Consider the following 12,109-nt stretch of genomic DNA (forward strand, 5'->3'; position numbering starts at 1 on the left):
TTTTAACGGAATTGAGTAAATTGATTTAGGATTTGAAATTCAACATGAGAATAGTTGAACGGATAATTGGGAATTGAAGTAAAGTGTTTAATGTCTCTAATTTGCTTGATACCATGAGAATAGGCTTGATTGTGGGTTAGGGAAGCCATTGATACTCGAGAGAGGTCCTTGGTATTGGTTAGGGTTTGCTTTTCCCCATGTTAATTGGAATTGTATGTTAGGGGTAGATATATAATTGCATCGATCGTAATTGTGGTGATACTTGATCTTGGATGTTTTAGTTTATTGATTCATTATATTCTTTTGATTTATTCTAGTTTTCCATACTTTAGCTCTTAGTTATTCTACCATTGTTTGATTCTTGCTTGGTAATTACTTGAGTCTAGATAAATTGGGTGAACCATAGTCTCTGTGGGATCGACCCTGACTTACCCAACTACATAATTAGGAGGAATAGTTAGATTTAGGGGTGGGACTTTTCAAACCGAACCGTGAAACCGTCCGTTACCGAACCGAACCATCACGGACCGAACCGTTTATAAACCGCTAATTTTAAACCGAAAACCGAACTGAACCGTATAATGTCAAACCAAAACCGAACCGAACCAATTAATGTTAACCCGTTACGAACCGTAAACCGATAACAAACCGAACCGTTTATAAACCGAAACCGTTTGAACCGATTAATGTTAACTCGCTAACTATTTAAACCAGACCATTTATAAACCGAAACCATTTAAACCGTAAGAAAAAACCGTTTAAATCGAACCATTTACAACCCGCTAACCGTTTAAACCGAACTGTTATAACCCATTAAACCGTTTAAACCGAACTATTTTCAAACCGCAACCCGTTTAAACCGATCCGATTACAAACTATTTAAACTGAACCATTTACAACCCGTTCCATTCAAATTGAACTATTTACAGCCTAACAATTTGTTAGAATTCCACGAAATATATTTGATGTTTAATGTAATTTAACAGTACAATTTTTTTTAGGTATAATTATTGATTTAAATTTGTAAATTTTTTTGCTATTATAAAATTAAAATTATATTCTTGTATAGCTAAATTAGGAGTTATAAATTAAATAAAAAAATTAAAAAATTTGGCCACCCACCCAATCCAACCACCCTCCACCCACCCACCACCGTAACCCACCCTAATACCACCCCCGCCGTCACCCCAGACCCACCCTAACACTACCCCACCCACCACCGTTACCGTAACCCACCCCCATCCCACCACCGTTACCGTAACCCACCCCCACCCCACCAACGTCAACCCAGACCCACCCTAACACCACCCCCCACCCACCATAATTACCGTAACCCACCCCACCCCACCCCACCACCCACCGTAAATAAAAAAACCCAGACCCAAACCTTACCCCACCCCATCCACCACCGTCACCGTAAATAATAAAAACCCAGACCCATACCCCACCCCACCTACCACCATCACCGTAACGCACCCCACCCACCCCCTTAACAAACCCCACCCCACCTCACCCACCACCGTCACTGTAAAGGAAAAAAAAAATAGTAGACCCAACCCCAACCACACCCACCACCGTCACCGTAACACACCCCACCCCATACAAAAAAACCGAAAAAAAACCCAAACCCACCGTAACCCCACCCCACCCACCCCCACGAAACCCTACATCCTCGAAACCCCCCCAACTCACTCTAACTGCTCACCCACCATAAAACTCCCTCCCTCCCTCGAAAAATCCTCCCTCCCTACCCACCCGAACTCATTCTAACCGCCGCCACTGCACCCATCCTAACTCGGCCCCCTCCGTCGCCCACAACCTGAAAAAAAAAAAAAAAAAAAAACAGAAAATAAAAAAAGGAAGAACGAAAAAGCCTTATATATTAATCCCGAATTTGGCCTCGAATTTTGTTTTAAAAGGCCAAATTCGATCATGAAACAACTAGAACTAGAGTTTCGTGGTCGAATTTGACCATAAAAACCGTCGTGCGTGGTGCCGGTGGACAGAGAAACGAGATGGAAGAAAGGAGAACATAGACGGGAGAAGGGAGAAGAAGGAAGAAGAAGAAAGGAAGAAGGAAGAGGAGATGAGAGAGAAAACGAGAGAGCAGTGAGCATATTAGCAGCCATGGCTTCAAAATATTGATAATATTACAGAAGAGGAGAGAGAAAACAAGAGAGAAATCAAAAAGAGTACTAAAGAGACGATGGTAAGAGTTATCTGATTGGTGGAAAAGAAAACACACGGATCGTGAATTGGAATATGTGCGATGATAGGCCGTTAGATGACATGCAAATCAATGGCTGATATTTAATATAAGACGGTGACACGGATCATGGGATGATGGATTTGGATAGCATGTTTTTTTTTTATTCATAGCTACGTACTAATAAAAACACTACTGTACTCTTAACTTTATGTAACTTATAAATTGTAAGAAACACAAATGTTTGGAAATTGGAATTGATTCAATACGACATATTTAATGTATATTAGTTATATGTATATCAGTATATGTAATAAATAATAATGTATGGTAGATTGGTATCATACTATCATTGGTATGTATAGATAATCGATAAATGTATCTGATTATTAAAACTTAAAACAGTTGATGATCGATCTAATTGAATACTTCTACTTCCCCACCCGTTTTCTTTAATTTGCAAGTTGCAACATATATATGTTGCAGCCTTGTAGGCACGTAATCTTAAAAGGAGATTAGAGAGGGTAAGACAACAAAGTAATTCAGCAATATAACTTTAACACCAAAATTATGGAATAGTTACAAACAATTGTCAATTATTACTTTATTACACTAATGGGAAATTGAATAATCGTGATTTTAAATAAGTATCCAAATATAGTTCCGTAACATTAAATTATTAGTTTATTACAACATCAATTATCGATTTATCGTATTCAAAGTACCAACTCATCAAATCATGGTCATGACGCGATCTTTAAAACAATTAAAACAAGAAGCTGATAGCCTGATAATATTTGATAATGAAACAATAATACATTAAAATTTAATACCTTATAAATTTGTAATAGACTAATATTTAATAAACAACAACAAGACTATAACCAAACTTGAAACATAACACATTAACATGATATAGAATGAATGAGAATTTCTGTAATTCTATATAATCTAATATCTGAATCGATTTATCGTATTCAAAGTAGCAACTCATCAAAACATGGTCATGACACGATATCTAAAACAATCCAACAAGAAGCTGATAACCTGATAATATATATTTGATAATGAAACAATAATACAATATAAATTTGTAATAGACTAATATGATAATATCGAATAAACAACAACAAGAGTATAACCAAACTTGAAACATAACATATTAACATGATATAGAATAATTGAATAAATGAAGATTTGTGTAATTGTATATAATCCGATGTCTGAAAATAAAGTGACGAAGTCCCAACTTTATATTAAACAAAAACAGCTAACCGGTCAAAAATCTCTTAAAACCCAATTTCTACTCGATCCATTATTTTTTTCACCGACCTATGCCGACCCACTAATGAAATGGAAATACTAGTCCCAACTTGATATAAAACAAAACGCGCTAACTGGTCAAAACCACTTTTTAGAACTCGATTTCAACCCGAATCAAACCAACTTTATCAAGTTCCCTAAAGAAATGAACCGTTTCAACCTAATCCAATTTAACCGATTACCAAACTAACCCGAACGATTTTAGCACCAAACCGAGTATAAACCGAACCGATATGAATCGAACTAGGATTAACCCGGGTAAACCCGCCCCTGAACCGACCCGTTTTAAAATAATCCATTCATGACCCGAACCGATATGAACCCGGACCGACGTTGACCCGGTAAAACCGCCCCTGAACCGATCCGATCATGACCCGAACCGTTTATAAACCGAACGGGCATTGACCCGGGTAAACCCGCCCCTGAACTGACCTGTTTCAAACCGACCCGATTACTAACCAAACCGTTTAAAAATCGAACCGGCATTGACCCGAGTAAACCCGCCCCTGAAGCGACCCGTTTCTAACCGATCTGATTATGACCCGAACTGTTTATAAACCGAACCGTTTATGACCCGAACCGAATTTAAACCGTACAAAAATAAACCGAAACCGAACCGACCTGTGACTAATCAAAACCGAACTGAACCGACCCGCCGTCTAAATGAAACCGTTTCAACCCGAACCGTTTCAAACCGAAACCGTTTCAAACCGAGGTCAAACCGAACTGCCAAACCGAAGTCCCACCCCTAGTTAGATTATTTTTGCTAGGTGTGCGACCGCCTACCAAGATGTGAAATGAGGAATTGTCGCTATTGTTACAAAAGGTATTCTCTTTGAAGTGTGATGAATTTGATATTGCTTGAAACTTGAAAGAGATGGGAAATCACAAATTTGTCATCAGTTTGAAAAACTCGTTACCTTCACGGGAAGGAAAATGCTACCTGATCTATTGCAAAGTCGCCCATTATCATGAACGCACAGGGGGCCTAAAAATCACGCCAGCAAGCCTTTTTGTGGGTGGACCAACGTCTGCATCCCACAAATTCATGGTTTTGTTTTGTATAGGTGCTAGACCTAGTTTATCTCTGGAAGTATGCAATTGTACTCCTCTCTGTTTTATTTACTCTTTGCAGACATGCAGTGCGAAGAATGAAACTATATTTATATCATCTAATGGTTTGGTAAAATTAGGAATTATAACAAATGTCCATTTATTTTTAATTTTTTTTTCTTGGACAAGATGATCACAACCTGCTGCCGATGTCGGACCAAGTTACCTACGGAAAGTAGTTGAAGCTCCATGCAAAAAAAGCGTTCCAGCGGCCATGGCCTGACAACATTTCACCTTTGAAGTTCTATTTTGAAAATTCTCAACAAATTACAATGTGCAATAGGTTGAATAGTTAGCTACTTTCTGTCCACTGTTCTTTATATCACCTTGCGCAGGTTATTGAGTGATGAGCATCAGTGAATACATCTAAACTCTCTCGCTGCGGTACCTCATTAATTGAGTGATGCTAACACGAACATGGTGATCAGTAACACGTCCTTGCGAAAGTTGTATGTACGAATGCGTTCGTATCTGTCACCGCTGCCAATCTATAAAAGTTATCAGTAAATGTAGTTTTCCAATGACTAACCAAAAAAGAATTGAAAATATGCTCGGTAGACAAGAAAACAATTCATATATTCATCTAAAACGAGGATGAATTGTTTAGACGTTTCACCTGCTTTGCCCGAAGCTTTGATTGGTTTATCTAAGTTTTATATTTCTCAATTTCATAAAGCATTGCACATAGTATCTCCAATGCATTGGCCTTGTGCTACAAAACAAGTGCATACAAAACTGGAGAACACAAGTAAAAGTATGGAATATAGACGAGAACAAGATATGCATATAACTCGTTTTAACATTGTATTGTCAGAATAACAAGAATATTTGCAAAAGAGAATATTAAGCATGAAATGCACAAGATAACATAAAGACCGACCCTCAGATTGCTAAACTTTAAGCAAAATGCCAAACAGCCATGTCCATTGATATCCTCCTTAACACCTTATGCCTAACAAATACAGTTCCAAAATTTGTCAAAAAAAAAAAAATTTACAACATTTTTACATGATAAAGGGGCAATGTAGCAACATCCAACGCACCCAACCATCCTAAAAATCAAATCCGGATTATAAGAAATTTACAACTCGTTTTGAAGGCAGCCTGCATGTAGTTGTTGACTTGTGCTCCCTGCAAGCAAAACGCTATGCTTCTTCCATTAGTACCATAACCCTACAGGTTAAAAAAAATGATTACTCAATATGCACAGGATAAAGAGATCTACAAATACTTATCGCCCACATCCTTAGTCAGGAGTAATAAGATTGTTAGTGCAATCACCTATTTACCAATTGTATGCAGCTTATCAGCTTTCCTACCCATGTACAAGGACCAACATCTATCTGCAGCTTAGATTTGAGACAATAGCTCAGAAAGAAGAAAGATCATTCCTGACAAGCTATCTGCAGCTTAGATTTGAGATCGTAGCTTTCAGCTAACTGCATATGATGCTTCTCGATGTCACATGCTTCCTTTACCATCCCTGTTTCCAATTTACTTTTGTCTCCAATATTTTAAATTCTTGTGGTAATTGCATCTTCCAGAGCTTTCAGAGAAGCATTATTCTCATCACTTTTCTCACTGCATCATCCTGTACCGAAGCATATATACAAAGGACCGTAGGCTCAATATGAGCTATAATAGATAGGTATACGTTAGCTTCATGCTGATATGAATGGAAGCCATTTTTTAATCAACAACTGATCATATACTATAATGCTTAGATATAAATACTACACAGTGCTAAATCACCTAAACCACTAACATCATTCAAGTGAATTACTCAGGCTCTGTAAAGCAAGGCATCCAACTTGACATATCCGAAAGTAGATTAACCTAATTGATAAACGCGACATCTAAGGGTATCTCATTTTAGTACTAGTAGCAGTAGTTATTCAACAACCAATCTTTAACCATTAGTACTTGACAATGATAAATGATGAAATCAATCATCACAAAAGCTCTAAAATTCCTGCAAAACTCAACAACCTATAGCATTAGGTTGGAGCATAAAACTCAAATAGGAGTTCTTGTACCACTATAATAATTCAAAGAATCCAGAAATAGAGTAGGGCAAAAAGAAGTGCCTTTAAACAAGAAAATAGGGGTTTTGAATTTCAGATATCACATATCAGTAACACAAACCTAATTACTTTCTAGTAAAGGGGAAATAAACAGCTTTCCCAATATTCAAATCTTCTAAACATCCCTAAAACCCTTAATACTTCAGATGGATCTATAAACATCAGCCAAAGTCATGAATCAGGTAAAAGAAGAGAACCCACAAAACCCCCAATTACAACTGCTTCTCTAATATTATATTATGGCAATGCAGAATTATAATTAAATAGGAAGTTTTTAAGGAAATAGAAGAGAGTCCCATATAAACAAAAATGAATCAGCACATAAAACACCAAATCCGATGCAATTTCAATTATTCTACCATTATATGATAGCTAACTAAATTAAATTTAAAAAGTAGTTCAACTAAGACGCACACTGCTAAAATACAGGTAGCACCCATAATCCATGTGAAGTATGAGTCTTAGTATCACTTAATCCCTCTTTTGAACATCCAGGCTATGCATTTGCCAAATTTATTGTCATCTATTCCAATTGAATTAGAATCGATATACAAGTTGGACTCTTGCTATGCAACACAAAATAAACATCCTCTCAGGTGAATCACTCAATATAAATTTGCCAAGAAAGGATTTATAAATATTAATCCCATAACTTATTATCATCTATTCCAATTGAATTAGAATCGATATACAAGTTGGACTCTTGCAATGCAACACAAAATTAACATCCTCTCCAGTGAATCGCTCCATATAATTTTTCCAAGAAAAGACTAATAAATGCCATAAGATACTGCCAGTTTTTTGCGCGCTACCTAATTAGCTAATATAGTTAGTTTACATTCTTTTATTGGGATAAAATATTATATAATAAAATTCTTTTTCTTTCTCAGATTCAGCACCTAAGAACAGGCAGCGCAACCAATTGTTTATAATGCACACCAGTTACAAGAGGCAGTGCTCAGTACCAAACACAACCAAAGTCTAAAGCCGGATAAATTAGCAAATCCTGATCAATCACAACTCAAGAAACAATACGAAAGAAACCAGACATATACACCAACACAAGCTCAAGTCCAGTCCAAAAACTGAATAAAGGGCTCAATTTACATCTAGTACACTTATGGTGCTCCAAGGTGTTTACAGGAAGAGAAAAGGTACGCCAAGCATGCAATACAACGATACAAGAAAGTGTAAATAATAGATTTGAAGGAACTATGGTTGCTTGAGGCTAGCACCTGGGCATGCTTCTTAAACCTTAGGGTTTGTACTTGGTAAGAGATAGAATGGTGTGTCTCCATAGTATTGCATCTAGGAAGAAGTAAGTTTAAGACCCCGTTTGGCCAAGCTTCTAGAACTGTTTATCAACTTGAGAAACAATTTTTCTAGAAGCCCAAATTGGTTTCTAAGAAAGAAGAGAAGGAGAAACACCAATTTAGAGCTTCTACCCGTGCTTTTCGGGGAGCTCTTTTTCCCTTCAAATGAAATTTTCTTCATTTCCATAATACCCCATATTTTTTGAAAAATGTCCCTAATATCCCACCTAAAACTCCACCTAAAACTACTCTCCTACTCCCTGTTCTTCTCTCTCCTCGTCAAGCCATGATATCTACGGATCCTCCTCCTCGTCCTCTCCCTAATCCATATCCTCCATCAAATAACTTTATGATGCCATATTTTGTTGATTTTATAATACCTATTTACTAACAGTAAGAATTCCCATGTTTACCAATTGCATTGTTACAGATCTTCTTTTTGTTTAGTTATTTATTAAATTTTGATGGCTATTTAATTTGATTTTGATATGTCTGGATAGGTTCTTAAGAACTTGTTTTGTCCTCTGTTGTTTTCAATTATGAAAATATGAATTCTTTGGTGTACAGGTGGAAATTTTTAATTTTTAGTTGCAGAATCTCAACGGGTTTCTCAAATTTTTATCAGATCTTAGAAACTTCAAGCCTTGTGGTATTGTGATTAGTTTTACAAAAATGGAGTGAATTATAATGTAGAGAATTATTCCTACTTCTTCTGTTGTTCATCGTAGTTTCCAAGGAGATGATTTACAATTGTTGTAAAAAGAGATGAAACAACAAGCAGAGGGCCAAAAGAGTTTCTTTGGAGTCCTTTGTTGTTGGAAATCAAATTAACTAATACACTGATTAATGACATTATTACACTAACCCTTGTTGGGGAGTTACCCCAAAGAAAACGACCTTTGTTGGCAAATCAAATTAGTTAATACACTGATTATTAACATTATGCAATGACATAATAGAAAGAAAAGGTAGGCCAGCCAAATACTCTTACTGGTAAACAATGGGCCAAACAGGGATTTTGTTTCTATTCCTAAGTAGCACTTCTAAACTTTTTGGCCAAGCATTTCTGTTTTTCACAAGTGTTTCTGGAGAACTACTTTTAGGAAATAGAAGTTCATTTCTAAATGATTGGCCAAACAGACACTGAGTCATGAATTTATATTTTCTTGGACCTTACTCCTAAATATTTTCAGCATGGATGAGTGTAACTTAAAAGCATGAAAAAAGAGAATACATACCATGTGGAGAGTGTCACGAGGCTTATATCAATCAGGAACTTGAGCTCTGGCAAAAGCAAGTGTCAAGGCTCCTCTATCAATACACCTTTGCCACATTATCTGCGAAGGATATCAATAGAGGCACTTACTAATCAAATTGGTTGAAAATGGCAAGTAACTAAGTTCTAAAGTATAGGTATATAATGTGTAAAGCTGATAAATAAACCTTTGCTAAAGCACTCATATTTCTTAGATCAGTACTGAGCGGATCGTCCAGGTGCATCAATTCTGAACTTATTAGTTACACAGTGAACAAAGATAACTCAAAATAAATTGATGCTCATAATAAAGTATTGGCTCATATTCAATAGAAGTACTGCATCATCACCATTCATATAGCAATTGAGTAAGCCTATAACTAAAGATTCATCTCAACTCTCAAGCAAATTGACTACCCCGTGAAAAATATTCAAATTTAATACAAAATCTACTTCCTTTGTCAAATCAAATTACTCATTCACAATAGATTTTATTTAAACAAGAGGCAAATTAACTCAAACATTGAAACATGAACCATTTCCGTTAAAATTAGCAAGTACCCATATCACATTAATGTCCCAAATGAAATTAAAAACCATAAATTCTGCAAAAGAAAAAGTGGTTGTGCTAGATTTTATAAATTCTTTGTATTCAAAGCTTAATTACATCAATAAGTAAAGGGCGAAATTGGAGAGCTTAAGTAGAAAGGGAGCTAAAATCTCATTGGTCATTAAGGTCCACAAAAGCCAGCTATGAAATCCAGTCCTTTGCTATCACAAAATTCAACAAAACTTGAGACAAAAAAAGTTATGTAAAAGCATACCTATAACTCAACAATCGACAACTAATTGAAGTAATACTTGATCAACCAACAACTGCGACAACATCATAACCACAATATTGCAGGGAAAGAATTATGGGTTTGCAAATATGCTAACCAAAGGAAAAGGGAAATAAGTTGAGATACCTAATTCAAGCCCATTAACCAATTTTCTCTTGGTTTGGACTGGCTCCACATCTGCAAAATGTAAAAACAAGCAATTAACAAGCAATTGATGAGGGAATAAAGGCAGCTGAATCAAAGAACAATAACCGCAATTGAAAATAATAATTAAAAATTGAAATCAAAACTTGAATTACTAAAATGATTAAAAATTGAAACCAACCCATCAAAGTAATCATTGAAACAAAAAAATACCCTGACTAAAACATCCGATCGGGCAAATCAATCATACCCACATGAAACCAAACATCAATTAGATCTATAAAGCTAATAAAATTCCCAACAAATTTAATAAATAATGAGGAAATAAGGCACTCTAACAAAACCCAGATACCAAAGGTTCGACATGACAGTAGGTCTGTAGCTTAACTACTCAAATATGATGTATACAAATTTCAATTTCCTTGTGACCCAACTCCAATATGTATACTGATAATGATGTATACAAATTTCAATTTCTTTGTGACCCAACTCCAATGTGTATACTGATAATGATGTCTCCAAATCTATGATCAGTCATAAGACCATAACGGCCCTTTGCGTTCGGTTTTTTTCCCAGCATGACCGCCATTGCATTCGCCAAATAGAATATAGTTGACAGAAAGTAAATTCATTGTTCATCTAAAGTAAATTCATTCTACAAATGAGAATAACAGAAAGTAAATTCATTTGCAATATAATTCAACCAAAAGACGGACAAATTCATCTAATTAAGAGGGAGAAAAGTATTAAAATTCAAAGAACTGAAGAAACCAATTTCCAGAACAATAATTCAACCAAAACCCACAAAAATCCAAACACCAAAACCCACAAAAGTTCAATTAGAAAAAAAAAATGAAAACCATTAGAAACTGAAATAGAAATCAGACCTGGCAATATATAGAACAATAGTGTCCCTGTTTTTTTGGAAATTCATCCAATCAATCTCTGGCTACACTTTCAGTCGATCACACAGGTCACATGTCTCAACATGATAAGCTTGAGGTGATGCCCACGGCGTCAGTTTCTCTCACTTTCCCACCTACAAAATTAGCACTACAAAAATAAGAACAAACAACACCAAGATTAGTCGTAAAAAAATTAGTAAATTAACATAAGTTTTCCAATTAGCTTGAACAGGGCGATTCATCCTAAATTTTTGTTAGCTAAAAAACCAAACCCTTCCTAATTAAAAAATCACTATAAATTGGGAAAAAAAAAATGAAATACACACATTCAAACAATATAGGCCAAAATTCAACACCAGGAACATAACAAGTTACTGAATCAAAAAGAAAAAAGGAAAATTGAAAGAAAAGGGAACAAATTCATTAGAAATCAACCCAATAAACTTTTAAATACCTCGAATTTGAGAAAGAGTCCGAAAATTTAAGAAACGCTAACCCGAAAAACCCTAAAAAATGAAACATACGGCAAAATTAAAAGAAGAACCATTAATCCACAAAACTAAGCACAAAAGATAGTGAACCAGGATCAAAAGAGGGGAAAAGAATGAAATCAAAAGCTTATAAATTTTCTAAGTGGTGATTTGACAGAAAGAATAGAAATACAGAGGAGAGAGAATGGGGGAGAAATAAAGAAGTTAATGAGAGATTACATCTTCTACATTAATTTGCTGGGATTTTGTAAGCGACGTGAAGTTTCAGATGAAAGAAATAGAATTGGATATCCATTTTAGTGAAAAATCTGTAGAATAGTAAAATGCATTACCCCATTGCAATGTCGTGCGCATATAATTAAAGAATTGGTGGCCCACAACAACACCTGCATCAAAGATATGGCAAAGGCATAGTACAACTTATATCATTGAG

General features: G+C 35.6%; 1 long non-coding RNA gene across 2 annotated transcripts; it reads right to left on the minus strand.

Annotated features, from left to right (window-relative positions):
• Positions 1-5,497: 5,497 nt before the first annotated feature.
• Positions 5,498-10,111, minus strand: LOC110724599. 2 transcript variants are annotated; one of them, XR_002512025.1, is made up of 4 exons: positions 9,483-10,111; positions 9,278-9,376; positions 5,924-6,233; positions 5,498-5,815 (listed from the first exon to the last, which is right to left on the minus strand). It is a non-coding gene; the product is annotated as an uncharacterized LOC110724599 (long non-coding RNA). The 2 variants fall into 2 exon arrangements; XR_002512024.1 differs by having other exon boundaries at positions 9,278-10,110.
• Positions 10,112-12,109: the final 1,998 nt, after the last annotated feature.

The sequence above is a fragment of the Chenopodium quinoa genome, unplaced genomic scaffold (genome assembly GCF_001683475.1).
Source record: "Chenopodium quinoa cultivar QQ74 unplaced genomic scaffold, ASM168347v1, whole genome shotgun sequence".
NCBI classification, from domain to species: Eukaryota; Viridiplantae; Streptophyta; class Magnoliopsida; order Caryophyllales; family Amaranthaceae; genus Chenopodium; species Chenopodium quinoa.